The 27,501-nt window shown below is 45.4% G+C and overlaps 50 non-coding genes across 50 annotated transcripts; all 50 read right to left on the bottom strand.

The window, feature by feature from the left end:
* Positions 1–592: 592 nt before the first annotated feature.
* Positions 593–684, bottom strand: TRNAI-UAU (transfer RNA isoleucine (anticodon UAU)). The gene is given in 2 exon segments: positions 593–628; positions 647–684. It is a non-coding gene; the product is annotated as a tRNA-Ile (tRNA).
* Positions 685–1,058: 374 nt separating this feature from the next.
* On the bottom strand, positions 1,059–1,150 carry TRNAI-UAU (transfer RNA isoleucine (anticodon UAU)). The gene is given in 2 exon segments: positions 1,059–1,094; positions 1,113–1,150. It is a non-coding gene; the product is annotated as a tRNA-Ile (tRNA).
* A 613-nt stretch (positions 1,151–1,763) lies between these two features.
* On the bottom strand, positions 1,764–1,855 carry TRNAI-UAU (transfer RNA isoleucine (anticodon UAU)). The gene is given in 2 exon segments: positions 1,764–1,799; positions 1,818–1,855. It is a non-coding gene; the product is annotated as a tRNA-Ile (tRNA).
* Positions 1,856–2,468: 613 nt separating this feature from the next.
* TRNAI-UAU (transfer RNA isoleucine (anticodon UAU)) lies at positions 2,469–2,560 on the bottom strand. The gene is given in 2 exon segments: positions 2,469–2,504; positions 2,523–2,560. It is a non-coding gene; the product is annotated as a tRNA-Ile (tRNA).
* Positions 2,561–3,877: 1,317 nt separating this feature from the next.
* On the bottom strand, positions 3,878–3,969 carry TRNAI-UAU (transfer RNA isoleucine (anticodon UAU)). The gene is given in 2 exon segments: positions 3,878–3,913; positions 3,932–3,969. It is a non-coding gene; the product is annotated as a tRNA-Ile (tRNA).
* Positions 3,970–4,817: 848 nt separating this feature from the next.
* Positions 4,818–4,909, bottom strand: TRNAI-UAU (transfer RNA isoleucine (anticodon UAU)). The gene is given in 2 exon segments: positions 4,818–4,853; positions 4,872–4,909. It is a non-coding gene; the product is annotated as a tRNA-Ile (tRNA).
* Positions 4,910–5,050: 141 nt separating this feature from the next.
* On the bottom strand, positions 5,051–5,142 carry TRNAI-UAU (transfer RNA isoleucine (anticodon UAU)). The gene is given in 2 exon segments: positions 5,051–5,086; positions 5,105–5,142. It is a non-coding gene; the product is annotated as a tRNA-Ile (tRNA).
* A 5,271-nt stretch (positions 5,143–10,413) lies between these two features.
* Positions 10,414–10,505, bottom strand: TRNAI-UAU (transfer RNA isoleucine (anticodon UAU)). Its single transcript is given in 2 exon segments — positions 10,414–10,449; positions 10,468–10,505. It is a non-coding gene; the product is annotated as a tRNA-Ile (tRNA).
* Positions 10,506–10,648: 143 nt separating this feature from the next.
* Positions 10,649–10,740, bottom strand: TRNAI-UAU (transfer RNA isoleucine (anticodon UAU)). Its single transcript is given in 2 exon segments — positions 10,649–10,684; positions 10,703–10,740. It is a non-coding gene; the product is annotated as a tRNA-Ile (tRNA).
* A 143-nt stretch (positions 10,741–10,883) lies between these two features.
* Positions 10,884–10,975, bottom strand: TRNAI-UAU (transfer RNA isoleucine (anticodon UAU)). The gene is given in 2 exon segments: positions 10,884–10,919; positions 10,938–10,975. It is a non-coding gene; the product is annotated as a tRNA-Ile (tRNA).
* A 609-nt stretch (positions 10,976–11,584) lies between these two features.
* Positions 11,585–11,676, bottom strand: TRNAI-UAU (transfer RNA isoleucine (anticodon UAU)). Its single transcript is given in 2 exon segments — positions 11,585–11,620; positions 11,639–11,676. It is a non-coding gene; the product is annotated as a tRNA-Ile (tRNA).
* Positions 11,677–12,054: 378 nt separating this feature from the next.
* TRNAI-UAU (transfer RNA isoleucine (anticodon UAU)) lies at positions 12,055–12,146 on the bottom strand. The gene is given in 2 exon segments: positions 12,055–12,090; positions 12,109–12,146. It is a non-coding gene; the product is annotated as a tRNA-Ile (tRNA).
* Positions 12,147–12,524: 378 nt separating this feature from the next.
* On the bottom strand, positions 12,525–12,616 carry TRNAI-UAU (transfer RNA isoleucine (anticodon UAU)). Its single transcript is given in 2 exon segments — positions 12,525–12,560; positions 12,579–12,616. It is a non-coding gene; the product is annotated as a tRNA-Ile (tRNA).
* A 143-nt stretch (positions 12,617–12,759) lies between these two features.
* Positions 12,760–12,851, bottom strand: TRNAI-UAU (transfer RNA isoleucine (anticodon UAU)). Its single transcript is given in 2 exon segments — positions 12,760–12,795; positions 12,814–12,851. It is a non-coding gene; the product is annotated as a tRNA-Ile (tRNA).
* A 143-nt stretch (positions 12,852–12,994) lies between these two features.
* TRNAI-UAU (transfer RNA isoleucine (anticodon UAU)) lies at positions 12,995–13,086 on the bottom strand. The gene is given in 2 exon segments: positions 12,995–13,030; positions 13,049–13,086. It is a non-coding gene; the product is annotated as a tRNA-Ile (tRNA).
* A 377-nt stretch (positions 13,087–13,463) lies between these two features.
* TRNAI-UAU (transfer RNA isoleucine (anticodon UAU)) lies at positions 13,464–13,555 on the bottom strand. The gene is given in 2 exon segments: positions 13,464–13,499; positions 13,518–13,555. It is a non-coding gene; the product is annotated as a tRNA-Ile (tRNA).
* A 143-nt stretch (positions 13,556–13,698) lies between these two features.
* Positions 13,699–13,790, bottom strand: TRNAI-UAU (transfer RNA isoleucine (anticodon UAU)). The gene is given in 2 exon segments: positions 13,699–13,734; positions 13,753–13,790. It is a non-coding gene; the product is annotated as a tRNA-Ile (tRNA).
* Positions 13,791–13,933: 143 nt separating this feature from the next.
* TRNAI-UAU (transfer RNA isoleucine (anticodon UAU)) lies at positions 13,934–14,025 on the bottom strand. The gene is given in 2 exon segments: positions 13,934–13,969; positions 13,988–14,025. It is a non-coding gene; the product is annotated as a tRNA-Ile (tRNA).
* Positions 14,026–14,382: 357 nt separating this feature from the next.
* TRNAK-UUU (transfer RNA lysine (anticodon UUU)) lies at positions 14,383–14,474 on the bottom strand. The gene is given in 2 exon segments: positions 14,383–14,418; positions 14,437–14,474. It is a non-coding gene; the product is annotated as a tRNA-Lys (tRNA).
* Positions 14,475–14,617: 143 nt separating this feature from the next.
* TRNAI-UAU (transfer RNA isoleucine (anticodon UAU)) lies at positions 14,618–14,709 on the bottom strand. Its single transcript is given in 2 exon segments — positions 14,618–14,653; positions 14,672–14,709. It is a non-coding gene; the product is annotated as a tRNA-Ile (tRNA).
* A 1,307-nt stretch (positions 14,710–16,016) lies between these two features.
* TRNAI-UAU (transfer RNA isoleucine (anticodon UAU)) lies at positions 16,017–16,108 on the bottom strand. Its single transcript is given in 2 exon segments — positions 16,017–16,052; positions 16,071–16,108. It is a non-coding gene; the product is annotated as a tRNA-Ile (tRNA).
* A 143-nt stretch (positions 16,109–16,251) lies between these two features.
* Positions 16,252–16,343, bottom strand: TRNAI-UAU (transfer RNA isoleucine (anticodon UAU)). Its single transcript is given in 2 exon segments — positions 16,252–16,287; positions 16,306–16,343. It is a non-coding gene; the product is annotated as a tRNA-Ile (tRNA).
* A 143-nt stretch (positions 16,344–16,486) lies between these two features.
* Positions 16,487–16,578, bottom strand: TRNAI-UAU (transfer RNA isoleucine (anticodon UAU)). The gene is given in 2 exon segments: positions 16,487–16,522; positions 16,541–16,578. It is a non-coding gene; the product is annotated as a tRNA-Ile (tRNA).
* Positions 16,579–17,188: 610 nt separating this feature from the next.
* TRNAI-UAU (transfer RNA isoleucine (anticodon UAU)) lies at positions 17,189–17,280 on the bottom strand. The gene is given in 2 exon segments: positions 17,189–17,224; positions 17,243–17,280. It is a non-coding gene; the product is annotated as a tRNA-Ile (tRNA).
* Positions 17,281–17,423: 143 nt separating this feature from the next.
* Positions 17,424–17,515, bottom strand: TRNAI-UAU (transfer RNA isoleucine (anticodon UAU)). The gene is given in 2 exon segments: positions 17,424–17,459; positions 17,478–17,515. It is a non-coding gene; the product is annotated as a tRNA-Ile (tRNA).
* A 378-nt stretch (positions 17,516–17,893) lies between these two features.
* TRNAI-UAU (transfer RNA isoleucine (anticodon UAU)) lies at positions 17,894–17,985 on the bottom strand. The gene is given in 2 exon segments: positions 17,894–17,929; positions 17,948–17,985. It is a non-coding gene; the product is annotated as a tRNA-Ile (tRNA).
* Positions 17,986–18,592: 607 nt separating this feature from the next.
* On the bottom strand, positions 18,593–18,684 carry TRNAI-UAU (transfer RNA isoleucine (anticodon UAU)). Its single transcript is given in 2 exon segments — positions 18,593–18,628; positions 18,647–18,684. It is a non-coding gene; the product is annotated as a tRNA-Ile (tRNA).
* Positions 18,685–18,827: 143 nt separating this feature from the next.
* TRNAI-UAU (transfer RNA isoleucine (anticodon UAU)) lies at positions 18,828–18,919 on the bottom strand. The gene is given in 2 exon segments: positions 18,828–18,863; positions 18,882–18,919. It is a non-coding gene; the product is annotated as a tRNA-Ile (tRNA).
* A 143-nt stretch (positions 18,920–19,062) lies between these two features.
* Positions 19,063–19,154, bottom strand: TRNAI-UAU (transfer RNA isoleucine (anticodon UAU)). Its single transcript is given in 2 exon segments — positions 19,063–19,098; positions 19,117–19,154. It is a non-coding gene; the product is annotated as a tRNA-Ile (tRNA).
* Positions 19,155–19,530: 376 nt separating this feature from the next.
* TRNAI-UAU (transfer RNA isoleucine (anticodon UAU)) lies at positions 19,531–19,622 on the bottom strand. Its single transcript is given in 2 exon segments — positions 19,531–19,566; positions 19,585–19,622. It is a non-coding gene; the product is annotated as a tRNA-Ile (tRNA).
* Positions 19,623–19,765: 143 nt separating this feature from the next.
* Positions 19,766–19,857, bottom strand: TRNAV-UAC (transfer RNA valine (anticodon UAC)). The gene is given in 2 exon segments: positions 19,766–19,801; positions 19,820–19,857. It is a non-coding gene; the product is annotated as a tRNA-Val (tRNA).
* Positions 19,858–20,000: 143 nt separating this feature from the next.
* TRNAI-UAU (transfer RNA isoleucine (anticodon UAU)) lies at positions 20,001–20,092 on the bottom strand. The gene is given in 2 exon segments: positions 20,001–20,036; positions 20,055–20,092. It is a non-coding gene; the product is annotated as a tRNA-Ile (tRNA).
* A 143-nt stretch (positions 20,093–20,235) lies between these two features.
* TRNAK-UUU (transfer RNA lysine (anticodon UUU)) lies at positions 20,236–20,327 on the bottom strand. The gene is given in 2 exon segments: positions 20,236–20,271; positions 20,290–20,327. It is a non-coding gene; the product is annotated as a tRNA-Lys (tRNA).
* A 143-nt stretch (positions 20,328–20,470) lies between these two features.
* On the bottom strand, positions 20,471–20,562 carry TRNAV-UAC (transfer RNA valine (anticodon UAC)). The gene is given in 2 exon segments: positions 20,471–20,506; positions 20,525–20,562. It is a non-coding gene; the product is annotated as a tRNA-Val (tRNA).
* Positions 20,563–21,404: 842 nt separating this feature from the next.
* TRNAI-UAU (transfer RNA isoleucine (anticodon UAU)) lies at positions 21,405–21,496 on the bottom strand. Its single transcript is given in 2 exon segments — positions 21,405–21,440; positions 21,459–21,496. It is a non-coding gene; the product is annotated as a tRNA-Ile (tRNA).
* A 143-nt stretch (positions 21,497–21,639) lies between these two features.
* On the bottom strand, positions 21,640–21,731 carry TRNAI-UAU (transfer RNA isoleucine (anticodon UAU)). Its single transcript is given in 2 exon segments — positions 21,640–21,675; positions 21,694–21,731. It is a non-coding gene; the product is annotated as a tRNA-Ile (tRNA).
* A 613-nt stretch (positions 21,732–22,344) lies between these two features.
* Positions 22,345–22,436, bottom strand: TRNAI-UAU (transfer RNA isoleucine (anticodon UAU)). The gene is given in 2 exon segments: positions 22,345–22,380; positions 22,399–22,436. It is a non-coding gene; the product is annotated as a tRNA-Ile (tRNA).
* Positions 22,437–22,579: 143 nt separating this feature from the next.
* TRNAI-UAU (transfer RNA isoleucine (anticodon UAU)) lies at positions 22,580–22,671 on the bottom strand. Its single transcript is given in 2 exon segments — positions 22,580–22,615; positions 22,634–22,671. It is a non-coding gene; the product is annotated as a tRNA-Ile (tRNA).
* A 143-nt stretch (positions 22,672–22,814) lies between these two features.
* On the bottom strand, positions 22,815–22,906 carry TRNAI-UAU (transfer RNA isoleucine (anticodon UAU)). The gene is given in 2 exon segments: positions 22,815–22,850; positions 22,869–22,906. It is a non-coding gene; the product is annotated as a tRNA-Ile (tRNA).
* A 143-nt stretch (positions 22,907–23,049) lies between these two features.
* TRNAI-UAU (transfer RNA isoleucine (anticodon UAU)) lies at positions 23,050–23,141 on the bottom strand. Its single transcript is given in 2 exon segments — positions 23,050–23,085; positions 23,104–23,141. It is a non-coding gene; the product is annotated as a tRNA-Ile (tRNA).
* Positions 23,142–23,519: 378 nt separating this feature from the next.
* TRNAI-UAU (transfer RNA isoleucine (anticodon UAU)) lies at positions 23,520–23,611 on the bottom strand. The gene is given in 2 exon segments: positions 23,520–23,555; positions 23,574–23,611. It is a non-coding gene; the product is annotated as a tRNA-Ile (tRNA).
* Positions 23,612–24,224: 613 nt separating this feature from the next.
* On the bottom strand, positions 24,225–24,316 carry TRNAI-UAU (transfer RNA isoleucine (anticodon UAU)). The gene is given in 2 exon segments: positions 24,225–24,260; positions 24,279–24,316. It is a non-coding gene; the product is annotated as a tRNA-Ile (tRNA).
* A 1,078-nt stretch (positions 24,317–25,394) lies between these two features.
* On the bottom strand, positions 25,395–25,486 carry TRNAI-UAU (transfer RNA isoleucine (anticodon UAU)). Its single transcript is given in 2 exon segments — positions 25,395–25,430; positions 25,449–25,486. It is a non-coding gene; the product is annotated as a tRNA-Ile (tRNA).
* Positions 25,487–25,629: 143 nt separating this feature from the next.
* TRNAV-UAC (transfer RNA valine (anticodon UAC)) lies at positions 25,630–25,721 on the bottom strand. The gene is given in 2 exon segments: positions 25,630–25,665; positions 25,684–25,721. It is a non-coding gene; the product is annotated as a tRNA-Val (tRNA).
* A 376-nt stretch (positions 25,722–26,097) lies between these two features.
* Positions 26,098–26,189, bottom strand: TRNAI-UAU (transfer RNA isoleucine (anticodon UAU)). Its single transcript is given in 2 exon segments — positions 26,098–26,133; positions 26,152–26,189. It is a non-coding gene; the product is annotated as a tRNA-Ile (tRNA).
* Positions 26,190–26,332: 143 nt separating this feature from the next.
* On the bottom strand, positions 26,333–26,424 carry TRNAV-UAC (transfer RNA valine (anticodon UAC)). Its single transcript is given in 2 exon segments — positions 26,333–26,368; positions 26,387–26,424. It is a non-coding gene; the product is annotated as a tRNA-Val (tRNA).
* A 143-nt stretch (positions 26,425–26,567) lies between these two features.
* On the bottom strand, positions 26,568–26,659 carry TRNAI-UAU (transfer RNA isoleucine (anticodon UAU)). Its single transcript is given in 2 exon segments — positions 26,568–26,603; positions 26,622–26,659. It is a non-coding gene; the product is annotated as a tRNA-Ile (tRNA).
* A 143-nt stretch (positions 26,660–26,802) lies between these two features.
* On the bottom strand, positions 26,803–26,894 carry TRNAK-UUU (transfer RNA lysine (anticodon UUU)). Its single transcript is given in 2 exon segments — positions 26,803–26,838; positions 26,857–26,894. It is a non-coding gene; the product is annotated as a tRNA-Lys (tRNA).
* A 143-nt stretch (positions 26,895–27,037) lies between these two features.
* TRNAV-UAC (transfer RNA valine (anticodon UAC)) lies at positions 27,038–27,129 on the bottom strand. The gene is given in 2 exon segments: positions 27,038–27,073; positions 27,092–27,129. It is a non-coding gene; the product is annotated as a tRNA-Val (tRNA).
* Positions 27,130–27,272: 143 nt separating this feature from the next.
* On the bottom strand, positions 27,273–27,364 carry TRNAI-UAU (transfer RNA isoleucine (anticodon UAU)). Its single transcript is given in 2 exon segments — positions 27,273–27,308; positions 27,327–27,364. It is a non-coding gene; the product is annotated as a tRNA-Ile (tRNA).
* Positions 27,365–27,501: the final 137 nt, after the last annotated feature.

The following is a 27,501-nucleotide window of genomic DNA, read 5'->3' as shown; positions in this document are numbered from 1 at the left end:
TTTCCTTTAGGACTGTTGTCGACACGCACCTCCAGTAAACAAATGTTTTCGAGCCAGGCAGTCGCCAGCATTGAGTATACAATTAACCTCATGACTAAATAGGAAAACTAATAAAAACTTTATTCCCCAGGTGAGGCTCGAACTCTCAACCCCCGCATAGCTCACGAAAACTGTCGTATAAGTACCGTGCGCTAATCAATTACGCCACTGGGGAACACGATCGCACGTAGGAGTTTTTCCTTTAGGACTGTTGTGTACACACAACTCCAGTAAACAAATGTTTTCGAGCCAGGCAGTCGCCAGCATTGAGTATACAATATACCTCATGACTAAATATGAAAACTAATAAAAATTTCATTCCCCAGGTGAGGCTCGAACTCACAACCCCGGCATAGCTCACGAGAACTGTCGTAAAAGTACCGTGCACTAACCAATTGCGCCACTGTGGAACATGGTTGCACGTAAGAGTGTTTCCTTTAGGACTGTTGTCTACACACACCTCCAGTAAACAAATGTTTTCGAGCCAGGCAGTTGCCAGCATTGAGTATACAATTAACCTCATGACTAAATATGAAAACTAATGAAAATTTCATTCCCCAGGTGAGGCTCGAACTCACAACCCCGGCATAGCTCACGAGAACTGTCGTATAAGTACCGTGCGCTGACCAATTGCGCCACTCGAGAACACGGTTGCACGTAAAAGTGTTTCCTTTAGCACTGTTGTCTACACACAACTCCAGTAAACAAATGTTTTCGGGCCAGGCAGTCGCCAGCATTGAGTATACAATTACCTCATGGCTAAATATGAAAACTAATGAAAATTTCACTCCCCAGGGGAAGCTCAAACTCACAACCCCGGCATAGCTCACGAGAACTGTCCTATAAATTCAGCGCTAACCAATTGCGCCACTGGGGAACACGGTTGCACGTAAAAGTGTTTCCTTTAGGACTGTTGTCTTTACACAACTCCAGTAAACAAATGTTTTCGGGCCAGGCAGTCGCCAGCATTGAGTATACAATTACCTCACGGCTAAATATGAAAACTTATAAAAATTTCACTCCCCAGGCGAGGCTCGAACTCACAACGCCGGCATAGCTCACGAGAACTGTCGTATAAGTACCGTGCGCTAACCAATTGTGCCACTGGGGAACACGGTCGCACGTAGGAGTCTTTCCTTTAGGACTGTTGTCTACACGCAACTCCAGTAAACAAATGTTTTCGAGCCAGGCAGTCACCAGCATTGAGTATACAATTAACCGCATGACTAAATATGAAAACTAATAAAAATTTCATTCCCCAGGTGAGGCTCGATCTCAAAACCCCGGCATAGCTCACGAGAACTGTCGTATAAGTACCGTGCGCTAACCAATTGCGCCACTGGGGAACATGGTTGCACGTAAGAGTGTTTCTATTAGGACTGTTGTCTACACACACCTCCAGTAAACAAATGTTTTCGAGCCAGGCAGTCGTCAGCATTTAGTATACAACCAACCTCATGAATAAATATGAAATCTAATAAAAATTTGATTCCATAGGTGAGGCTCGAACTCACAACCCCGGCATAGCTTATGAGAACTGTCGTGTAAGTACCGTGTGCTAACTAATTGCGCCACTGGGTAACACGGTCGCACGTAGGAGTCTTTCCTTTAGGACTGTTGTCTACACACAACTCCAGTAAACAAATGTTTTCAAGCCAGGCAGTCGCCAGCATTGAGTATACAATTAACCTCATGACTAAATATGAATACTAATAAAAATTTCATTCCCCAGGTGAGGCTCGAACTCACAACCCCGGCATAGCTCACGAGAACTGTCGTATAAGTACCGTGCGCTAACCAATTGCGCCACTGGGGAACGCGGTTGCACGTAAGAGTGTTTCCTTTAGGACTGTTGTCTACACACACCTCCAGTAAACAAATGTTTTCGAGCCAGGCAGTCGCCAGCATTGAGTATACAATTAACCTCATGACGAAATAGGTAAACTAATAAAACTTTCATTCCCCAGGTGAGGCTCGAACTCTCAACCCCCGCATAGCTCACGAGAACTGTCGTATAAGTACCGTGCGCTAACCAATTACGCCACTGGGGAACACGGTCGCACGTAGGAGTCTTTTCTTTAGGACTGTTGTGTACACACAACTCCAGTAAACAAATGTTTGCGAGCCAGGCAGTCGCCAGCATTGAGTATACAATATACCTCATGACTAAATATGAAAACTAATAAAAATTTCATTCCCCAGGTGAGGCTCGAACTCTCAACCCCCGCATAGCTCACGAGAACTGTCGTATAAGTACCGTGCGCTAATCAATTACGCCACTGTGGAACATGGTTGCACGTAAGAGTGTTTCCTTTAGGACTGTTGTCTACACACACCTCCAATAAACAAATGTTTTCGAGCCAGGCAGTCGCCAGCATTGAGTATACAATTAAACTCATGAAAAAATGTGAAAACTAATAAAAATTTTATTCCCCAGGTGAGGCTCGAACTCACAACCCCGGCATAGCTCACGAGAACTGTCGTATAAGTACCGTGCGCTAACCAATAGCGCCACTGGGGAACACGGTTGCACGTAAGAGTGTTTCCTTTACAACTGTTGTCTACACACTCCTCCAGTAAACAAATGTTTTCGAGCCAGGCCGTCGCCAGCATTGAGTATACAATTAACCTCATGACTACATATGAAAACTAATAAAAATGTCATTCCCCAGGTGGGGCTCGAACTTACAACCCCGGGATAGCTCACGAGAACTGTCGTATAAGTACCGTGCGCTAACCAATTGCGCCACTGGAAAACACGGTTGCACGTAAAAGTGTTTCCTTTACAACTGTTGTCTACACACTCCTCCAGTAAACAAATGTTTTCGAGCCAGGCCGTCGCCAGCATTGAGTATACAATTAACCTCATGACTACATATGAAAACTAATAAAAATGTCATTCCCCAGGTGGGGCTCGAACTTACAACCCCGGGATAGCTCACGAGAACTGTCGTATAAGTACCGTGCGCTAACCAATTGCGCCACTGGGGAACACGGTTGCACGTAAAAGTGTTTCCTTAAGGACTGTTGTCTACACACAACTCCAGTAAACAAATGTTTTCGGGCCAGGCAGTCGCCAGCATTGAGTATACAATTACCTCATGGCTAAATATAAAAACTAATAAAAATTTCACTCCCCAGGCGAGGCTCCAACTCACAACCCCGGCATAGCTCACGAGAACTGTCGTGTAAGTACCGTGCGCTAACCAATATCGCCACTGGGGAACACGGTCGCACGTAGGAGTCTTTCCTTTAGGACTGTTGTCTGCGCAAAACTCCAGTAAACAAATTTTTTCGAGCCAGGCAGTGGCCAGCATTGAGTATACATTTAACCTCATGAATAAATAAGAAAACTAATAAAAATTTCATTCCCCAGGTGAGGCTTGAACTCTCAACCCGCGCATAGCTCACGAAAACTGTCGTATAAGTACCGTGCGCTAACCAATTGCGCCACTGGGGAACACGGTTGCACGTAAGAGGGTTTCCTTTACGACTGTTGTCTCCACACAACTCCAGTGAACAAATGTTTCCCAGCCAGGCAGTCGCCACCTTTAAGTATACAATTAACCTCAAGGTTAAATATGAAAACTAATGAAAATTCCATTCCCCAAATGAGGCTCAAACTCACAACCCCGGTATAGCTCACGAGAACTTTCATAAAGGTACCGTGCGCTAACCGATTGCGCCACTAGGGAACACGGTCACACGTAGGAGTCTTTCCTTTAGGACTGTTGTCTGCGCAAAACTCCAGTAAATAAACGTTTTCGAGCCAGGCAGTCGCCAGCATTCAGTATACAATGAACCTCACGACTAAATATGAAAACTAATAAAAATTTCATTCCCCAGGTGAGGCTCGAACTCACATCGCCGGCATAGCTCACGAGAACTGTCGTATAAGTACCGTGCGCTAACCAATTGTGCCACTGGGGAACACGGTCGCACGTAGGAGTCTTTGCTTTAGGACTGTTGTCTACATACAACTCCAGTAAACAAATGTTTTCGAGCCAGGCAGTCACCAGCATTGAGTATACAATTAACCGCATGACTAAATATGAAAACTAATAAAAATTTCATTCCCCAGGTGAGGCTCGATCTCAAAACCCCGGCATAGCTCACGAGAACCGTCGTATAAGTACCGTGCGCTAACCAATTGCGCCACTGGGGAACATGGTTGCACGTAAGAGTGTTTCCTTTAGGACTGTTGTCTACACACACCTCCAGTAAACAAATGTTTTCGAGCCAGGCAGTCGCCAGCATTGAGTATACAATTAACCTCATGACCAAATAGGTAAACTAATAAAACTTTCAATCCCCAGGTGAGGCTCGAACTCTCAACCCCCGCATAGCTCACGAGAACTGTCGTATAAGTACCATGCGCTAACCAATTACGCCACTGGGGAACACGGTCGCACGTAGGAGTGTTTCCTCTAGGACTGTTGTGTACACACAACTCCAGTAAACAAATGTTTTCGAGCCAGGCAGTCGCCAGCATTGAGTATACAATATACCTCATGACTAAATATGAAAACTAATGAAAATTTCATTCCCCAGGTGAGGCTCGAACTCACAACCCCGGCATAGCTCACGAGAACTGTCGTAAAAGTACCGTGCGCTAACCAATTGTGCCACTGTGGAACATGGTTGCACGTAAGAGTGTTTCATTTAGGACTGTTGTCTACACACACCTCCAGTAAACAAATGTTTTCGAGCCAGGCAGTCGCCAGCATTGAGTATACAATTAACCTCATGACTAAATATGAAAACTAATAAAAATTTTATTCCCCAGGTGAGGCTCGAACTCACAACCCCGGCATAGCTCACGAGAACTGTCGTATAAGTACCGTGCGCTAACCAATAGCGCCACTGGGGAACACGGTTGCACGTAAGTGTTTCCTTTACAACTGTTGTCTACACACTCCTCCAGTAAACAAATGTTTTCGAGCTAGGCAGTCGCCAGCATTGAGTATACAATTAACCTCATGACTAAATATGGAAACTAATAAAAATGTCATTCCCCAGGTGGGGCTCGAACTCACAACCCCGGGATAGCTCACGAGAACTGTCGTATAAGTACCATGCGCTAACCAATTGCGCCACTGGGGAACACGGTTGCACGTAAGAGTGTTTTCTTTAGGACTGTTGTCTCCACACAACTCCAGTAAACAAATGTTTTTGAGCCAGGCAGTTGCCAGCATTTAGTATACAATTAACCTCATGACTAAATATGAAAACTAATGAAAATTTCATTCCCCAGGTGAGGCTCGAACTCACAACCCCGGCATAGCTCACGAGAACTGTCGTATAAGTACCGATGGATGGATGGATGGATATGTCTGTACCCTTTAGATCGGGCGGTGGCTAGCGCCACCAAGCCGCAAAACCTAATGAACCAAAAACTATATTTTTTTCCCTTAAAAAGTGAGTTTGAGGACTCGTAACCTGCAGTGAAGAGTTTAATTTTCACTCGTGTCCTGACCCTAGCCACCAATCAGATAACCTCCTTCTTGTTAAGTCCACCCGCTTAAAGTTTATTTTGCCCTCCCGGTCCCTAAACCCTAGTGCTTTGAAAAACTCTGCGCCATCATCCTGAACCATAGGGTGAAGCCCTTTACAGAACATTATCAAGTGTTCGGATGTTTCTTCTTCCTTTCCACACGCACTGCATACTGTGTCTACCCCTTCGTATTTGGCCCGATATGTCTTGGTTCGCAGTACTCCCGTCCTGGCCTCAAACAGTAGATAACTACCCCGAGTATTATCATAGATCCTTTCCTTGGCGATTTCCTGCTTAAAAGTTCGATAGATCTCTAGTGCGGACTTCTTAATCATGCCCATTCTCCACATGTCAGTCTCCGTTTCCTTCACTTTCTTCTTAACCGATATTTCTTTTTGGTTTGGCCACCTGCTGTTTTCTAAGTATTTACCAGTCAACTTCCTGGTTCGCTTCCTCCATTTTGTATCGACATTCTTCATGTACAAGTAGCTGAAAACCTTCCTAGCCCAACGCTCTTCCCCCATTTCTCTCAATCGTTTCTCAAATTTTATCTTGCTGCTAGCTTCCCTGCCCTCAAATGATGTCCATCCCATATCACCTTGTACTCCCTGATTTGGTGTATTTCCGTGAGCTCCTAAAGCAAGCCTACCTATTCCACGTTGCTTAATTTCTAATCTTGCTTGAACTACTGATCTCATGCACAAGACCGCATTGCCGAACGTCAGCCCAGGAACCATGACCCCTTTCCATATTCCTCTCACAACATCATACCTATTGTAATTCCACAGTGCCCTATTTTTCATGACTGCTGCATTTCTGTTACCTTTAGTCGTCACGTATATTTCGTGTTCCCTCAGATACTCGGTCCCATTGCTTATCCATACGCCCAGATATTTGTATTTATCTGTTATATCTAGCGTGACCTCCTGTATTCTAAGCTCACTACCTTCGTTGTCATTGAAAATCATGACTGCTGATTTTTCCTTACTGAATCTAAAATCTAACCTATCTCCCTCATTACCGCTGATGTCCATCAATCTCTGCAAATCTTCCTTGTTGTTGGCCATTAGCACTATATCGTCTGCGTACATTAATGCTGGTAGTGCCTGATCAATAAGTTTTCCTTGTTTGACTAAAGAGAGGTTGAAGCCCAGTCCACTTCCCTCTAATTTTGCCTCTAATCCTTGTAGGTACATCATGAATAATAAGGGTGACAGGGGGCACCCCTGCCTGAGCCCCCGTTTTACCTCTGCAGGCTTGGATACCTGTTTTTCCCACTTTATAACTGCCTTGTTACCTTTATAGATACCCTTTAAAAGATTAGTGACTACATGTTCCACGCCTAGTGTGTCCAGTATTCCCCACAATTCCTCTTGAACCACGCTATCGTACGCTCTCTTGATATCCAAAAATGCTAGCCACAGGGGCCTGTGTTCCTTTTCTGCTATTTCGATGCACTGCGTCAGTGAGAACAGATTGTCTTCCAACCTCCTGTGTTTCCGAAACCCATTCCGCAGTTCCCCCAGCACCCCCTCATCCTCTATCCACGCCTGCAGTCTTTCCTTTATAATTTGCATCGCCAGCCTGTAGACCACTGATGTCACTGTTATAGGACGGTAGTTGTTTATGTCAGCTTTTTGCCCCTTTCCTTTATAGATCATGCTCATCCTGCTAAGTTTCCATCCATTGGGAACTTCACCATCGATTATTATTTCGCTCACTGCCTCTCTCAAAGCCTGCTTAGAATTTGGACCTAATGTCTTTATCAGCCTAATTGGAATGCCATCTGGGCCTGTTGATGTACTACTAGGAACCCTTTTCTCAGCCCTTTCCCACTCTTGTTGTGAAAATGGAGCCATTGCACCACTTGATTCGTCCTTGTCTATTGTGGTGCATAAAGTACTTCTTTGTTGAAATTTTTCTGTCACCCTTGTTCTTATATATTCAATAGCTTCGTCCCCTTCTAGCCTAGCACCTTGGGCTGTAGTTATAAAACTCTGCTCTAGGCTCGTCTCATTTCTTAGGGAGTTTAGATGGTTCCAAAATTTCGCAGCTGCTTTTCTATCTTTTTTATGTACTTCTGCCAGCCACTGAGCTCCCTTCCTTCTAATCTTTTCATTGATCAGAAGGGATGCATCCCTTCTACAGCTTAGAAAGGTTGCCCATTTTCTTTCAACATCATCTGTCGGTGCACCCCGCTGCTTAGCATGTCTGTGTTCTCTAGAGGCTTCCTGACGTTTCGCAATGGCTCTCTTAACTTCCTCATCCCACCAACTTTTGGGTTTGTGTCTTCTTTTCCGGGGTGATTTGTCACGCGTCTTAACAAGCTCTAGCTCAAAGAGTCTGATTAGATTCGTGTACGTCCACACCGTCTTGTTATCCTCCGTGATTACTTTCTCAATTTGTTTAGTGGCTATTTCAATTTGCCTTTCTGGATAAAAATTTTCCTGTAGTTGCTCATCTTGTCTCCTTCCCTCTTTCACTGCTCTTCCGAAACTTAGCTTGATACGTTTGTGATCGCTACCCAGACTTCTGGAGCCACCTTCATCTATGTGCATTCCCCTGAGCTTATCATACATCCTATGTGACATCAGTGCATAATCTATCGTCGACTGAAGCCTTCCTACCTCCCATGTTATTTGCCCTTCACACTTCTCGGTACTGTTGCAAATGATCAAATCAAGCCTTTCACACATATCCATGATCATTTTGCCTGTCGGGTCGGTATACCCATCTATATCTTCTATGTGCGCATTCATGTCTCCTAGTATAATTATCTCGCACTCTCTTCCTAACTCCGGAATGTCCTTTGATATACACTCTACCATTGCCTGGTTTTCCTCTCTGGCCTTTGCTCCCGTCCACAAGTACACGAAACCAAGGAGTGTCATTTGACCTGCCACTTTCCCTTTTAGCCATAAATGTTCCTTGCACTCCTGCTTGACCCTTTGCCAGTCTGTACTTTTATGAATGAATGCCCCAATACCACCCCCCTTTCTGCTGCCTTCTGTTCTGTTACAATATTCCCACGCGTAGTCCGGATTGTTCGGAGGTTGTTCCATGTCCCTGAGATGTGTTTCTACAAAACCGTATACCATCGGCCTCTCTTCCCTTAGCTGTTCTTCTATCTCTTCCCACTTCAGCCTGTTCCTACCACCCTGCATGTTAATATACCCTATGTCAGAATTGGCTCGGCGCTCGTGGCTACGTCTATTTATGCCCCGGCCTCTACCTATCTTAGATATTGGTGCCACTTTAGAATCGTATCTGTCCATACCAGCTGTCGAAGAGTCTCCCTGGTTGTTTTCCTCGTTACTAGCTATCCTGCACCCCGAAGGGCTCGCTTGCCCCCCAAAAAAGCTACTGCGCGTCCTGCAAGTCGCCAACCCACCTCATGACCTAGCCGCCCATCGAAGTGAATTCTGTCTCTTTGAAAACCCCCCCACCTATGCACCTCTCTGTTTATTTCCACCACCTCAAAGCCTTTCTCTCGACTCATCCGCCATATTTCTTGATTTGCGTTGACCACCGCTCTTTGCAGGTTGCTATCACGCACCGGTACCTCCGGTATCGTGCATATAACTACCTGTACCTTAGGAGAAGTGGCGCGCATGTCATCGACGCCTTTCGCCAGTGTGGCTGCTAGTCCTTCTGCATCTTCATTTAGGACATCGTTTAAACCGCCTGAAATTATCACGAGGTTTCGTCTATCAGCTGTCATTTTGAGCTTTGCGCTCGCTTGCCTCATGACTGCTTCCAGCTTGCGTCCTGGGAACGCCCCTACCGCAACCCTCTTGTCACCTCTTACCCTCTCTTTGATGGCTTCTGTGCATCGATTTAAATTTGAGTCCCCGGCTATTATCACATGCTGTGACTTTTCAGCTGGAGCGTTCTGCACCTGGGGGCTACTTGCACCTGTGACGCCGGCTGCTTCGTTCCCTTCCTGCCCCACCACTACCTCGCTGAAGCTGGGCCTTGCGACAGTGTAACCGGTTAAACCTGTTTTTTCCAAGCTTGCTTGCTTTTCCTTCTCCACCGTTCTCGTTGCCGGTTCCTTACTGTTCTCTCGGTAGGTCGCTTCTTTGTTCAGCTTCGCTAGCGCTTCCTCGGCGGACTTCAGTCTTTCTCCCATTGCCCTCGTTTTTTCTTGCTCTGTCGCCACCGCAGTCTCGAGCTCGGCGATTCTCCTCAGCAGTTCACTCTGAGCAACCATCATTTTCTCCAATTTTTCCTCGACCTCACATTGCCTACACTTCGCGCCAGCCTCTTCTCCATCCGCTTCTACGCTTGGGTCCACTTTCAAACCCACTCCACATCCTGAACACTTTACGGTCTTTTTAACCATACCTTTCTGACACCAATTGTCCCTATACTCAATAATTACTAAACTTGAGCACTGCACTTCGAAGAAAAAAAAGGGCAAGTCTAAGCTCTACTACAACAATTTGCGTGTTCAATGTACGCGCACCTCCCCCACGGGGTGGCAAAAAAAACAAAAAAATTTCAATCACACACACCCGCACTAACTAATAAATACCTGGTGTCTGGCCCCCGAAAAAGCCGTACCATAAAATAAGTACTACGAAAATTTCAACCGCTGCCTTACAATTATAAAGACTAGCTCAAAACATGCAAAAACACTTATCTGCGCAGTCGATCCGGAGCGCTCAAAAAACACGTCCATTCACCTTGACAGCCTGAACTGAACCGTGCGCTAACCAATTGCGCCACTGGTGAACACGGTCGCACGTAGGAGTCTTTTCTTTAGGACTGTTGTCTACACACAACTCCAGTAAACAAATGTTTTCGAGCTAGGCAGTCGCCAGCATTGAGTATACAATTAACCTCAGGTATAAATATGAAAACTAATAAAAATTTCATTCCCCAGGTGAGGCTCGAACTCACAACCCCGGCATAGCTCACGAGAACTGTCGTATAAGTACCGTGCGCTAACAAATTGCGCCACTGGGGAACACGGTCACACGGAGGAGTCTTTCCTTTAGGACTGTTGTCTGCGCAAACCTCCAGTAAACAAACGTTTTCGAGCCAGGCAGTCGCCAGCATTGAGTATAAAATTAACCTCATGACTAAATATGAACACTAATAAAAATTTCATTCCCCAGGTGAGGCTCGAACTCAAAACCCCGGCATAGCTCACGAGAACTGTCGTATAAGTACCGTGCGCTAACCAATTGCGCCACTGGGGAACACGGTTGCACGTAAGAGTGTTTCCTTTAGGACTGTTGTCTACACACAACTCTAGTAAACAAATGTTTTCGAGCCAGGAAGTCGCCATCATTGAGTATACAATTAACCTCATGACTAAATATGAACACTAATAAAAATTTCATTCCCCAGGTGAGGCTCGAACTCACAACCTCGGCATAGCTGACGAGAACTGTCGTATAAGTACCGTGCGCTAACCAATTGCGCCACTGGGGAACACGGTTGCACGTAAGAGTGTTTCCTTTAGGACTGTTGTCTACACACAACTCCAGTAAACAAATGTTTTCGGGCCAGGCAGTCGCCAGCATTGAGTATACAATTACCTCATGGCTAAATATGAAAACTAATGAAAATTTCACTCCCCAGGCGAGGCTCAAACTCACAACCCCGGCATAGCTCACGAGAACTGTCCTATAAATTCAGCGCTAACCAATTGCGCCACCGGGGAAACCGGTTGCACGTAAAAGTGTTTCCTTTAGGACTGTTGTCTACACACAACTCCAGTAAACAAATGTTTTCGGGCCAGGCAGTCGCCAGCATTGAGTATACAATTACCTCATGGTTAAATATGAAAACTAATAAAAATTTCACTCCCCAGGCGAGGCTCAAACTCACAACCCCTGCATAGCTCACGAGAACTGTCGTGTAAGTACCGTGCGCTAACCAATTGCGCCACTGGGGAACACGGTCGCTCGTAGGAGTCTTTCCTTTAGGACTGCTGTCTGCGCAAAACTCCAGTAAACAAATTTTTTCGAGCCAGGCAGTCGCCAGCATCGAGTATACATTTAACCTCATGACTAAATATGAAAACTAATAAAAATTTCATTCCACAGGTGAGTCTCGAACTCACAACCTCGGCATAGCTGACGAGAACTGTCGTATAAGTACCGTGCGCTAACCAATTGCGCCACTGGGGAACACGGTCGCACGTAGGAGTCTTTTCTTTAGGACTGTTGTCTACACACACCTCCAGTAAGCAAATGTTTTCGAGCCAGCCAGTCGCCAGCATTGAGTATACAATTAACCTCATGACTAATAATGAAAACTAATGAGAATTTCATTCCCCAGGTGAGGCTCGAACTCGAAACCCCGGCATAGCTCACGAGAACTGTCGTATAAGTACCGTGCGCTAACCAATTGCGCCACTGGGGAACACGGTTTCACGTAAGAGTGTTTCCTTTAGGACTGTTGTCTACACACACCTCCAGTAAACAAATGTTTTCGAGCCAGGCAGTGGCCAGCATTGAGTATACAATTAATCTCATGACTAAGTATGAACACTAATAAAAATTTCATTCCCCAGGTGAGGCTCAAACTCACAACCCCGGCATAGCTCACGAGAACTGTCGTATAAGTACCGTGCGCTACCCAATTGCGCCACTGGGGAACACGGTTTCACGTTAGAGTGTTTCCTTTACGACTGTTGTCTACACAAACCTCCAGTAAACAAATGTTTTCGAACTAGGCAGTCGCCAGCATTGAGTATACAATTAACCTCATGTATAAATATGAAAACTAATAAAAATTTCATTCCCCAGGTGAGGCTCCAACTCACAACCCAGGCATAGCTCACGAGAACTGTCGTATAAGTACCGTGCGCTAACCAATTGCGCCACTGGGGAACACGGTTGCACGTAAGAGTGTTTCCTTTAGGACTGTTGTCTACACACACCTCCAGTAAACAAATGTTTTCAAGCCAGGCAGTCGCCAGCATTGAGTACACAATTAACCTCATGACTAATATTGAAAACTAATGAAAATTTCATTCCCCAGGTGAGGCTCGAACTCACAACCCCGGCATAGCTCACGAGAACTGTCGTATAAGTACCGTGCGCTAACCAATTGCGCCACTCGGGAACACGGTTGCACGTAAAAGTGTTTCCTTTAGAACTGTTGTCTACACACACCTCCAGTAAGCAAATGTTTTCGAGCCAGGCAGTCGCCAGCATTGAGTATACAATTAACCTCAAGACTAATAATGAAAACTAATAAGAATTTCATTCCCCAGGTGAGGCTCGAACTCACAACCCCGGCATAGCTCACGAGAACTGTCGTATAAGTACCGTGCGCTAACCAACTGCGCCACTGGGGAACACGGTTTCACGTAAGAGTGTTTCCTTTAGGACTGTTGTCTACACACAACTCCAGTAAACAAATGTTTTCGAGCTAGGCAGTCGCCAGCATTGAGTATACAATTAACCTCATGTATAAATATGAAAACTAATAAAAATTTCATTCCCCAGGTGAGGCTCGAACTCACAACCCCGGCATAGCTCACGAGAACTGTCGTATAAGTACCGTGCGCTAACCAATTGCGCCACTGGGGAACACGGTCACACGTGGGAGTCTTTCCTTTAGGACTGTTGTCTGCGCAAACCTCCAGTAAACAAACGTTTTCGAGCCAGGCAGTCGCCAGCATTGAGTATACAATTACCTCATGGTTAAATATGAAAACTAATAAAAATTTCACTCCCCAGGCGAGGCTCAAACTCACAACCCCTGCATAGCTCACGAGAACTGTCGTGTAAGTACCGTGCGCTAACCAATTGCGCCGCTGGGGAACACGGTCGCTCGTAGGAGTCTTTCCTTTAGGACTGCTGTCTGCGCAAAACTCCAGTAAACAAATTTTTTCGAGCCAGGCAGTCGCCAGCATCGAGTATACATTTAACCTCATGACTAAATATGAAAACTAATAAAAATTTCATTCCACAGGTGAGTCTCGAACTCACAACCTCGGCATAGCTGACGAGAACTGTCGTATAAGTACCGTGCGCTAACCAATTGCGCCACTGGGGAACACGGTCGCACGTAGGAGTCTTTTCTTTAGGACTGTTGTCTACACACACCTCCAGTAAGCAAATGTTTTCGAGCCAGGCAGTCGCCAGCATTGAGTATACAATTAACCTCATGACTAATAATGAAAACTAATAAGAATTTCATTCCCCAGGTGAGGCTCGAACTCGCAACCCCGGCATAGCTCACGAGAACTGTCGTATAAGTACCGTGCGCTAACCAATTGCGCCACTGGGGAACACGGTTTCACGTAAGAGTGTTTCCTTTAGGACTGTTGTCTACACACACCTCCAGTAAACAAATGTTTTCGAGCCAGGCAGTGGCCAGCATTGAGTATACAATTAATCTCATGACTAAGTATGAACACTAATAAAAATTTCATTCCCCAGGTGAGGCTCAAACTCACAACCCCGGCATAGCTCACGAGAACTGTCGTATAAGTACCGTGCGCTACCCAATTGCGCCACTGGGGAACACGGTTTCACGTTAGAGTGTTTCCTTTACGACTGTTGTCTACACAAACCTCCAGTAAACAAATGTTTTCGAACTAGGCAGTCGCCAGCATGTATAAATATGAAAACTAATAAAAATTTCATTCCCCAGGTGAGGCTCCAACTCACAACCCAGGCATAGCTCACGAGAACTGTCGTATAAGTACCGTGCGCTAACCAATTGCGCCACTGGGGAACACGGTCGCACGTAAGAGTGTTTCCTTTAGGACTGTTGTCTCCACACAACTCTAGTAAACAAATGTTTTCGAGCCAGGCAGTCGCCAGCATTGAGTATACAATTAACCTCATGACTAAATATGAACACTAATAAAAATTTCATTCCCCAGGTGAGGCTCGAACTCACAACCCCGGCATAGCTCACGAGAACTTTCTTAAAAGTACCGTGCGCTAACCGATTGCGCCACTGGGGAACACGGTCACACGTAGGAGTCTTTCCTTTAGGACTGTTGTCTGCGCAAAACTCCAGTAAACAAACGTTTTCGAGCCAGGCAGTCGCCAGCATTCAGTATATAATGAACCTCACGACTAAATATGAAAACTAATAAAAATTTCATTCCCCAGGTGAGGCTCGAACTCACAACCCCGGCATAGCTCACGAGAACTGTCGTATAAGCACCGTGCGCTAACCAATTGCGCCACTGGGGAACACGGTCGCACGTAGGAGTCTTTCCTTCAAGACTGTTGTCTACACACAACTCCAGTAAACAAATGTTTTCGAGCCAGGCAGTCACCAGCATTGAGTATACAATTAACCTCATGACTAAATATGAGAACTAATGAAAATTTCATTCCCCAGGTGAGGCTCGAACTCACAACCCCTGCATAGCTCACGAGAACTGTCCTATAAATACAGCGCTAACCAATTGCGCCACTGGGGAACAAGGTTGCACGTAAAAGTGTTGCCTTTAGGACTGTTGTCTACACACAACTCCAGTAAACAAATGTTTTCGAGCCAGGCAGTCACCAGCATTGAGTATACAATTAACCTCATGACTAAATATGAGAACTAATGAAAATTTCATTCCCCAGGTGAGGCTCGAACTCACAACCCCAGCATAGCTCACGAGAACTGTCCTATAAATACAGCGCTAACCAAATGCGCCACTGGGGAACAAGGTTGCACGTAAAAGTGTTGCCTTTAGGACTGTTGTCTACACACAACTCCAGTAAACAAATGTTTTCGGGCCAGGCAGTCGCCAGCATTGAGTATACAATTACCTCATGTATAAATATGAAAACTAATAAAAATTTCATTCCCCAGGTGAGGGTCGAACTCACAACCCCAGCATAGCTCACGAGAACTGTCCTATAAATACAGCGCTAACCAATTGCGCCACTGGGGAACAAGGTTGCACGTAAAAGTGTTGCCTTTAGGACTGTTGTCTACACACAACTCCAGTAAACAAATGTTTTCGGGCCAGGCAGTCGCCAGCATTGAGTATACAATTACCTCATGGCTAAATATGAAAACTAATGAAAATTTCACTCCCCAGGCGAGGCTCAAACTCACAACCCCGGCATAGCTCACGAGAACTGTCCTATAAATTCAGCGCTAACCAATTGCGCCACCGGGGAAACCGGTTGCACGTAAAAGTGTTTCCTTTAGGACTGTTGTCTACACACAACTCCAGTAAACAAATCTTTTCGGGCCAGGCAGTCGCCAGCATTGAGTATACAATTACCTCATGGTTAAATATGAAAACTAATAAAAATTTCACTCCCCAGGCGAGGCTCAAACTCACAACCCCTGCATAGCTCACGAGAACTGTCGTGTAAGTACCGTGCGCTAACCAATTGCGCCACTGGGGAACACGGTCGCTCGTAGGAGTCTTTCCTTTAGGACTGCTGTCTGCGCAAAACTCCAGTAAACAAATTTTTTCGAGCCAGGCAGTCGCCAGCATCGAGTATACATTTAACCTCATGACTAAATATGAAAACTAATAAAAATTTCATTCCACAGGTGAGTCTCGAACTCACAACCTCGGCATAGCTGACGAGAACTGTCGTATAAGTACCGTGCGCTAACCAATTGCGCCACTGGGGAACACGGTCGCACGTAGGAGTCTTTTCTTTAGGACTGTTGTCTACACACACCTCCAGTAAGCAAATGTTTTCGAGCCAGGTAGTCGCCAGCATTGAGTATACAATTAACCTCATGACTAATAATGAAAACTAATAAGAATTTCATTCCCCAGGTGAGGCTCGAACTCACAACCCCGGCATAGCTCACGAGAACTGTCGTATAGGTACCGTGCGCTACCCAATTGCGCCACTGGGGAACACGGTTTCACGTTAGAGTGTTTCCTTTAGGACTGTTGTCTGCGCAAACCTCCAGTAAACAAACGTTTTCGAGCCAGGCAGTCGCCAGCATTGAGTATACAATTAACCTCATGTATAAATATGAACACTAATAAAAATTTCATTCCCCAGGTGAGGCTCGAACTCACAACCCCGGCATAGCTCACGAGAACTGTCGTATAAGTACCGTGCGCTAACCAATTGCGCCACTGGGGAACACGGTTGCACGTAAGAGTGTTTCCTTTAGGACTGTTGTCTACACACACCTCCAGTAAACAAATGTTTTCGAGCCAGGCAGTCACCAGCATTGAGTATACAATTAACCTCATGACTAAATATGAGAACTAATGAAAATTTCATTCCCCAGGTGAGGCTCGAACTCACAACCCCAGCATAGCTCACGAGAACTGTCCTATAAATACAGCGCTAACCAATTGCGCCACTGGGGAACAAGGTTGCACGTAAAAGTGTTGCCTTTAGGACTGTTGTCTACACACAACTCCAGTAAACAAATGTTTTCGGGCCAGGCAGTCGCCAGCATTGAGTATACAATTACCTCATGTATAAATATGAAAACTAATAAAAATTTCATTCCCCAGGTGAGGCTCCAACTCACAACCCAGGCATAGCTCACGAGAACTGTCGTATAAGTACCGTGCGCTAACCAATTGCGCCACTGGGGAACACGGTTGCACGTAAGAGTGTTTCCTTTAGGACTGTTGTCTACACACACCTCCAGTAAACAAATGTTTTCAAGCCAGGCAGTCGCCAGCATTGAGTACACAATTAACCTCATGACTAATATCGAAAACTAATAAAAATTTCATTCCCCAGGTGAGGCTCGAACTCACAACCCCGGCATAGCTCACGAGAACTGTCGTATAAGTACCGTGCGCTAACCAACTGCGCCACTGGGGAACACGGTTTCACGTAAGAGTGTTTCCTTTAGGACTGTTGTCTACACACACCTCCAGTAAACAAATGTTTTCGAGCCAGGCAGTCGCCAGCATTGAGTATACAATTAACCTCATGACTAAATATGAACACTAATAAAAATTTCATTCCCCAGGTGAGGCTCGAACTCACAACCCCGGCATAGGTCACGAGAACTGTCGTATAAGTACCGTGCGCTAACCAATTGCGCCACTGGGGAAAACGGTTGCACGTAAGAGTGTTTCCTTTAGGACTGTTGTCTACACACACCTCCAGTAAACAAATGTTTTCAAGCCAGGCAGTCGCCAGCATTGAGTATACAATTAACCTCATGACTAAATATGAAAACTAATAAAAATTTCATTCCCCAGGTGAGGCTCGAACTCACAACCCCGGCATAGCTCACGAGAACTGTCGTATAGGTACCGTGTGCTAACTAATTGCGCCACTGGAGAACGCGGTCGCACGTAGGAGTCTTTCCTTTAGGACTGTTGTCTACACACAACTCCAGTAAACAAATGTTTTCGAGCCAGGCAGTCGCCAGCATTGAGTATACAATTAACCTCATGACTAATTATGAAAACTAATAAAAATTTTATTCCCCAGGTGAGGCTCGAACTCACAACCCCGGCATAGCTCACGAGAACTGTCGTATAAGTACCGTGCGCTAACCAATTGCGCCACTGGGGAACACGGTCACACGTAAGAGTGTTTCCTTTAGGACTGTTGTCTCCACACAACTCTAGTAAACAAATGTTTTCGAGCCAGGCAGTCGCCAGCATTGAGTATACAATTAACCTTATGACTAAATATGAAAACTAATGAAAATTTCATTCCCCAGGTGAGGCTCGAACTCACAAACCCAGCATAGCTCACGAGAACTGTCCTATAAATACAGCGCTAACCAATTGCGCCACTGGGGAACACGGTTGCACGTAAAAGTGTTTCCTTTAGGACTGTTGTCTACACACAACTCCAGTAGACAAATGTTTTCGGGCCAGGCAGTCGCCAGCATTGAGTATACAATTACCTCATGGCTAAATATGAAAACTAATGAAAATTTCACTCCCCAGGCGAAGCTCAAACTCACAACCCCGGCATAGCTCACGAGAACTGTCCTATAAATTCAGCGCTAACCAATTGCGCCACTGGAGAACACGGTTGCACGTAAAAGTGTTTCCTTTAGGACTGTTGTCTACACACAACTCCAGTAAACAAATGTTTACGGGCCAGGCAGTCGCCAGCATTGAGTATACAATTACCTCATGGCTAAATATGAAAACTAATAAAAATTTCATTCCCCAGGTGAGGCTCGAACTCACAACCCCGGCATAGCTCACGAGAACTGTCGTATAAGTACCGTGCGCTAACCAATTGCGCCACTGAGGAACACGGTCGCACGTAGGAGTCTTTTCTTTAGGACTGTTGTCTACACACAACTCCAGTAAACAAATGTTTTCGAGCTAGGCAGTCGCAAGCATTGAGTATACAATTAACCTCATGTATAAATATGAAAACTAATAAAAATTTCATTCCCCAGGTGAGGCTCGAACTCGCAACCCCGGCATAGCTCACGAGAACTGTCGTATAAGTACCGTGCGCTAACCAATTGCGCCACTGGGGAACACGGTTTCACGTAAGAGTGTTTCCTTTAGGACTGTTGTCTACACACATCTCCAGTAAACAAATGTTTTCGAGCCAGGCAGTGGCCAGCATTGAGTATACAATTAATCTCATGACTAAGTATGAACACTAATAAAAATTTCATTCCCCAGGTGAGGCTCAAACTCACAACCCCGGCATAGCTCACGAGAACTGTCGTATAAGTACCGTGCGCTACCCAATTGCGCCACTGGGGACACGGTTTCACGTTAGAGTGTTTCCTTTACGACTGTTGTCTACACAAACCTCCAGTAAACAAATGTTTTCGAGCTAGGCAGTCGCCAGCATTGAGTATACAATTAACCTCATGTATAAATATGAAAACTAATAAAAATTTCATTCCCAGGTGAGGCTCCAACTCACAACCCAGACATAGCTCACGAGAACTGTCGTATAAGTACCGTGCGCTAACCAATTGCGCCACTGGGGAACACGGTTGCACGTAAGAGTGTTTCCTTTAGGACTGTTGTCTACACACACCTCCAGTAAACAAATGTTTTCAAGCCAGGCAGTCGCCAGCATTGAGTACACAATTAACCTCATGACTAATATCGAAAACTAATAAAAATTTCATTCCCCAGGTGAGGCTCGAACTCACAACCCCGGCATAGCTCACGAGAACTGTCGTATAAGTACCGTGCGCTAACCAATTGCGCCACTCGGGAACACGGTTGCACGTAAAAGTGTTTCCTTTAGGACTGCTGTCTACACACACCTCCAGTAAGCAAATGTTTTCGAGCCAGGCAGTCGCCAGCATTGAGTATACAATTAACCTCATGACTAAATATGAACACTAATAAAAATTTCATTCCCCAGGTGAGGCTCGAACTCACAACCCCGGCATAGCTCACGAGAACTGTCGTGTAAGTACCGTGCGCTAACCAATTGTGCCACTGGGGAACACGGTTGCACGTAAGAGTGTTTCCTTTAGGACTGTTGTCTACACACACCTCCAGTAAACAAATGTTTTCGAGCCAGGCAGTCGCCAGCATTGAGTATACAATTAACCTCATCACTAAATATGAAAACTAATAAAAATTTTATTCCCCAGGTGAGGCTCGAACTCACAACCCCGGCATAGCTCACGAGAACTGTCGTATAAGTACCGTGCGCTAACCAATTGCGCCACTGGGGAGCACGGTCGCACGTAAGAGTGTTTCATTTAGGACTGTTGTCTCCACACAACTCTAGTAAAAAAATGTTTTCGAGCCAGGCAGTCGCCAGCATTGAGTATACAATTAACCTCATGACTAAATATGAACACTATTAAAAATTTCATTCCCCAGGTGAGGCTCGAACTCACAACCCCGGCATAGCTCACGAGAACTTTCTTAAAAGTACCATGCGCTAACCGATTGCGCCACTGGGGAACACGGTCACACGTAGGAGTCTTTCCTTTAGGACTGTTGTCTGCGCAAAACTCCAGTAAACAAACGTTTTCGAGCCAGGCAGTCGCCAGCATTCAGTATACAATGAACCTCACGACTAAATATGAAAACTAATAAAAATTTCATTCCCCAGGTGAGGCTCGAACTCACAACCCCGGCATAGCTCACGAGAACTATCGTGTAAGCACCGTGCGCTAACCAATTGCGCCACTGGGGAACACGGTCGCACGTAGGAGTCTTTCCTTCAAGACTGTTGTCTACACACAACTCCAGTAAACAAATGTTTTCGAGCCAAGCAGTCACCAGCATTGAGTATACAATTAACCTCATGACTAAATATGAGAACTAATGAAAATTTCATTCCCCAGGTGAGGCTCGAACTCACAACCCCAGCATAGCTCACGAGAACTGTCCTATAAATACAGCGCTAACCAATTGCGCCACTGGGGAACAAGGTTGCACGTAAAAGTGTTGCCTTTAGGACTGTTGTCTACACACAACTCCAGTAAACAAATGTTTTCGGGCCAGGCAGTCGCCAGCATTGAGTATACAATTACCTCATGGCTAAATATGAAAACTAATGAAAATTTCACTCCCCAGGCGAGGCTCAAACTCACAACCCCGGCATAGCTCACGAGAACTGTCCTATAAATTCAGCGCTAACCAATTGCGCCACCGGGAAAACCGGTTGCACGTAAAAGTGTTTCCTTTAGGACTGTTGTCTACACACAACTCCAGTAAACAAATGTTTTCGGGCCAGGCAGTCGCCAGCATTGAGTATACAATTACCTCATGGTTAAATATGAAAACTAATAAAAATTTCACTCCCCAGGCGAGGCTCAAACTCACAACCCCTGCATAGCTCACGAGAACTGTCGTGTAAGTACCGTGCGCTAACCAATTGCGCCACTGGGGAACACGGTCGCTCGTAGGAGTCTTTCCTTTAGGACTGTTGTCTGCGCAAAACTCCAGTAAACAAATTTTTTCGAGCCAGGCAGTCGCCAGCATCGAGTATACATTTAACCTCATGACTAAATATGAAAACTAATAAAAATTTCATTCCACAGGTGAGTCTCGAACTCACAACCTCGGCATAGCTGACGAGAACTGTCGTATAAGTACCGTGCGCTAACCAATTGCGCCACTGGGGAACACGGTCGCACGTAGGAGTCTTTTCTTTAGGACTGTTGTCTACACACACCTCCAGTAAGCAAATGTTTTCGAGCCAGGCAGTCGCCAGCATTGAGTATACAATTAACCTCATGACTAATAATGAAAACTAATAAGAATTTCATTCCCCAGGTGAGGCTCGAACTCGCAACCCCGGCATAGCTCACGAGAACTGTCGTATAAGTACCGTGCGCTAACCAATTGCGCCACTGGGGAACACGGTTTCACGTAAGAGTGTTTCCTTTAGGACTGTTGTCTACACACACCTCCAGTAAACAAATGTTTTCGAGCCAGGCAGTGGCCAGCATTGAGTATACAATTAATCTCATGACTAAGTATGAACACTAATAAAAATTTCATTCCCCAGGTGAGGCTCAAACTCACAACCCCGGCACAGCTCACGAGAACTGTTGTATAAGTACCGTGCGCTACCCAATTGCGCCACTGGGGAACACGATTTCACGTTAGAGTGTTTCCTTTACGACTGTTGTCTACACAAACCTCCAGTAAACAAATGTTTTCGAGCTAGGCAGTCGCCAGCATTGAGTATACAATTAACCTCATGTATAAATATGAAAACTAATAAAAATTTCATTCCCCAGGTGAGGCTCCAACTCACAACCCAGGCATAGCTCACGAGAACTGTCGTATAAGTACCGTGCGCTAACCAATTGCGCCACTGGGGAACACGGTTGCACGTAAGAGTGTTTCCTTTAGGACTGTTGTCTACACACAGCTCCAGTAAACAAATGTTTTCAAGCCAGGCAGTCGCCAGCATTGAGTACACAATTAACCTCATGACTAATATCGAAAACTAATAAAAATTTCATTCCCCAGGTGAGGCTCGAACTCACAACCCCGGCATAGCTAACGAGAACTGTCGTATAAGTACCGTGCGCTAACCAATTGCGCCACTCGGGAACACGGTTGCACGTAAAAGTGTTTCCTTTAGGACTGTTGTCTACACACACCTCCAGTAAGCAAATGTTTTCGAGCCAGGCAGTCGCCAGCATTGAGTATACAATTAACCTCAAGACTAATAATGAAAACTAATAAGAATTTCATTCCTCAGGTGAGGCTCGAACTCACAACCCCGGCATAGCTCACGAGAACTGTCGTATAAGTACCGTGCGCTAACCAACTGCGCCACTGGGGAACACGGTTTCACGTAGGAGTGTTTCCTTTAGGACTGTTGTCTACACACACCTCTAGTAAACAAATGTTTTCGAGCCAGGCAGTCGCCAGCATTGAGTATACAATTAACCTCATGACTAAATATGAACACTAATAAAAATTTCATTCCCCAGGTGAGGCTCGAACTCACAACTCCGGCATAGCTCACGAGAACTGTCGTATAAGTACTGTGCGCTAACCGATTGCGCCACTGGGGAACACGGTTTCACGTAAGAGTGTTTCCTTTAGGACTGTTGTCTACACACACCTCCAGTAAACAAATGTTTTCGAGCCAGGCCGTCGCCAGCATTGAGTATACAATTAACCTCATGACTAAATATGAACACTAATAAAAATTTCATTCCCCAGGTGAGGCTCGAACTCACAACCCCGGCATAGGTCACGAGAACTGTCGTATAAGTACCGTGCGCTAACCAATTGCGCAACTGGGGAACACGGTTGCCCGTAAGAGGGTTTCCTTTACGACTGTTGTCTCCACACAACTCCAGTAAACAAATGTTTCCGAGCCAGGCAGTCGCCAGCATTGAGTATACAATTAACCTCAAGGTTAAATATGAAAACTAATGAAAATTCCATTCCCCAGGTGAGGCTCAAACTCACAACTCCGGCATAGCTCACCAGAACTTTCGTAAAGGTACCGTGCGCTAACCGATTGCGCCACTGGGGAACACGGTCACACGTAGGAGTCTTTCCTTTAGGACTGTTGTCTGCGCAAAACTCCAGTAAACAAACGTTTTCGAGCAAGGCAGTCGCCAGCATTCAGTATACAATGAACCTCACGACTAAGTATGAAAACTAATAAAAATTTCTTTCCCCAGGTGAGGCTCGAACTCACAACCCCGGCATAGCTCACGAGAACTGTCGTATAAGTACCGTGCGCTAACCAATTGCGCCACTGGGGAACACGGTCGCACATAGAAGTCTTTCCTTTAAGACTGTTGTCTACACACAACTCCAGTAAACAAATGTTTTCGAGCCAGGCAGTCTCCAGCATTGAGTATACAATTAACCGCATGACTAAATATGAAAACTAATAAAAATTTCATTCCCCAGGTGAGGCTCGAGCTCAAAACTCTGGCATAGCTAACGAGAACTGTCGTATAAGTACCATGCGCTAACCAATTGCGCCACTGGGGAACATGGTTGCACGTAAGAGTGTTTCCTTTAGGACAGTTGTCTACACACACCTCCAGAAAACAAATGTTTTCGAGCCAGGCAGTCGTCAGCATTTAGTATACAATTAACCTCATGACTAAATATGAAATCTAAGAAAAATTTGATTCCAGAGGTGAGGCTCGAACTCACAACCCCGGCATAGCTCATGAGAACTGTCGTATAGGTACCGTGTGCTAACTAATTGCGCCACTGGAGAACACGGTCGCACGTAGGAGTCTTTCCTTTAGGACTGTTGTCTACACACAACCACAGTAAACAAATGTTTTCGAGCCAGGCAGTCGCCAGCATTGAGTATACAATTAACCTCATGACTAAGTATGAAAACTAATAAAAATTTTATTCCCCAGGTGAGGCTCGAACTCACAACCCCGGCATAGCTCACGAGAACTGTCGTATAAGTACCGTGCTCTAACCAATTGCGCCACTGGGGAACACGGTCACACGTAAGAGTGTTTCCTTTAGGACTGTTGTCTCCACACAACTCTAGTAAACAAATGTTTTCGAGCCAGGCAGTCGCCAGCATTGAGTATACAATTAACCTTATGACTAAATATGAAAACTAATGAAAATTTCATTCCCCAGGTGAGGCTCGAACTCACAACCCCAGCATAGCTCACGAGAACTGTCCTATAAATACAGCGCTAACCAATTGCGCCACTGGGGAACACGGTTGCACGCAAAAATTGTTTCCTTTAGGACTGTTGTCTACACACAACTCCAGTAAACAAATGTTTTCGGGCCAGGCAGTCGCCAGCATTGAGTATACAATTACCTCATGGCTAAATATGAAAACTAATGAAAATTTCACTCCCCAGGCGAAGCTCAAACTCACAACACCGGCATAGCTCACGAGACCTGTCCTATAATTTCAGCGCTAACCAATTGCGCCACTGGAGAACACGGTTGCACGTAAAAGTGTTTCCTTTAGGACTGTTGTCTACACACAACTCCAGTAAACAAATGTTTTCGGGCCAGGCAGTCGCCAGCATTGAGTATACAATTACCTCATGGCTAAATATGAAAACTAATAAAAATTTCACTCCCCAGGCGAGGCTCAAACTCACAACACCGGCATAGCTCACGAGAACTGTCGTATAAGTACTGTGCGCTAACCAATTGCGCCACTGGGGAAAACGGTTGCACGTAAGAGGGTTTCCTTTACGACTGTTGTCTCCACACAACTCCAGTAAACAAATGTTTCCGAGCCAGGCAGTCGCCAGCATTGAGTATACAAATAACCTCAAGGTTAAATATGAAAACTAATTAAAATTCCATTCCCCAGGTGAGGCTCAAGCTCACAACTCCGGCATAGCTCACGAGAACTTTCGTAAAGGTACCGTGCGCTAACCGATTGCGCCACTGGGGAACACGGTTGCACGTAAGAGTGTTTCCTTTAGGACTGTTGTCTACACACACCTCCAGTAAACAAATGTTTTCAAGCCAGGCAGTCGCCAGCATTGAGTACACAATTAACCTCATGACTAATATCGAAAACTAATAAAAATTTCATTCCCCAGGTGAGGCTCGAACTCACAACCCCGGCATAGCTCACGAGAACTGTCGTATAAGTACCGTGCGCTAACCAATTGCGCCACTCGGGAACACGGTTGCACGTAAAAGTGTTTCCTTTAGGACTGCTGTCTACACACACCTCCAGTAAGCAAATGTTTTCGAGCCAGGCAGTCGCCAGCATTGAGTATACAATTAACCTCATGACTAAATATGAACACTAATAAAAATTTCATTCCCCAGGTGAGGCTCGAACTCACAACCCCGGCATAGCTCACGAGAACTGTCGTGTAAGTACCGTGCGCTACCCAATTGCGCCACTGGGGACACGGTTTCACGTTAGAGTGTTTCCTTTACGACTGTTGTCTACACAAACCTCCAGTAAACAAATGTTTTCGAGCTAGGCAGTCGCCAGCATTGAGTATACAATTAACCTCATGTATAAATATGAAAACTAATAAAAATTTCATTCCCAGGTGAGGCTCCAACTCACAACCCAGACATAGCTCACGAGAACTGTCGTATAAGTACCGTGCGCTAACCAATTGCGCCACTGGGGAACACGGTTGCACGTAAGAGTGTTTCCTTTAGGACTGTTGTCTACACACACCTCCAGTAAACAAATGTTTTCAAGCCAGGCAGTCGCCAGCATTGAGTACACAATTAACCTCATGACTAATATCGAAAACTAATAAAAATTTCATTCCCCAGGTGAGGCTCGAACTCACAACCCCGGCATAGCTCACGAGAACTGTCGTATAAGTACCGTGCGCTAACCAATTGCGCCACTCGGGAACACGGTTGCACGTAAAAGTGTTTCCTTTAGGACTGCTGTCTACACACACCTCCAGTAAGCAAATGTTTTCGAGCCAGGCAGTCGCCAGCATTGAGTATACAATTAACCTCATGACTAAATATGAACACTAATAAAAATTTCATTCCCCAGGTGAGGCTCGAACTCACAACCCCGGCATAGCTCACGAGAACTGTCGTGTAAGTACCGTGCGCTAACCAATTGTGCCACTGGGGAACACGGTTGCACGTAAGAGTGTTTCCTTTAGGACTGTTGTCTACACACACCTCCAGTAAACAAATGTTTTCGAGCCAGGCAGTCGCCAGCATTGAGTATACAATTAACCTCATCACTAAATATGAAAACTAATAAAAATTTTATTCCCCAGGTGAGGCTCGAACTCACAACCCCGGCATAGCTCACGAGAACTGTCGTATAAGTACCGTGCGCTAACCAATTGCGCCACTGGGGAGCACGGTCGCACGTAAGAGTGTTTCATTTAGGACTGTTGTCTCCACACAACTCTAGTAAAAAAATGTTTTCGAGCCAGGCAGTCGCCAGCATTGAGTATACAATTAACCTCATGACTAAATATGAACACTATTAAAAATTTCATTCCCCAGGTGAGGCTCGAACTCACAACCCCGGCATAGCTCACGAGAACTTTCTTAAAAGTACCATGCGCTAACCGATTGCGCCACTGGGGAACACGGTCACACGTAGGAGTCTTTCCTTTAGGACTGTTGTCTGCGCAAAACTCCAGTAAACAAACGTTTTCGAGCCAGGCAGTCGCCAGCATTCAGTATACAATGAGCCTCACGACTAAATATGAAAACTAATAAAAATTTCATTCCCCAGGTGAGGCTCGAACTCACAACCCCGGCATAGCTCACGAGAACTATCGTGTAAGCACCGTGCGCTAACCAATTGCGCCACTGGGGAACACGGTCGCACGTAGGAGTCTTTCCTTCAAGACTGTTGTCTACACACAACTCCAGTAAACAAATGTTTTCGAGCCAAGCAGTCACCAGCATTGAGTATACAATTAACCTCATGACTAAATATGAGAACTAATGAAAATTTCATTCCCCAGGTGAGGCTCGAACTCACAACCCCGGCATAGCTCACGAGAACTGTCGTATAAGTACCGTGCGCTAACCAATTGCGCCACTCGGGAACACGGTTGCACGTAAAAGTGTTTCCTTTAGGACTGCTGTCTACACACACCTCCAGTAAGCAAATGTTTTCGAGCCAGGCAGTCGCCAGCATTGAGTATACAATTAACCTCATGACTAAATATGAACACTAATAAAA

Source organism: Rhipicephalus microplus, chromosome 8, assembly GCF_043290135.1.
Source record: "Rhipicephalus microplus isolate Deutch F79 chromosome 8, USDA_Rmic, whole genome shotgun sequence".
Classification (NCBI taxonomy): domain Eukaryota; kingdom Metazoa; phylum Arthropoda; class Arachnida; order Ixodida; family Ixodidae; genus Rhipicephalus; species Rhipicephalus microplus.
This window is presented reverse-complemented; position numbering and strand designations above follow the sequence as displayed.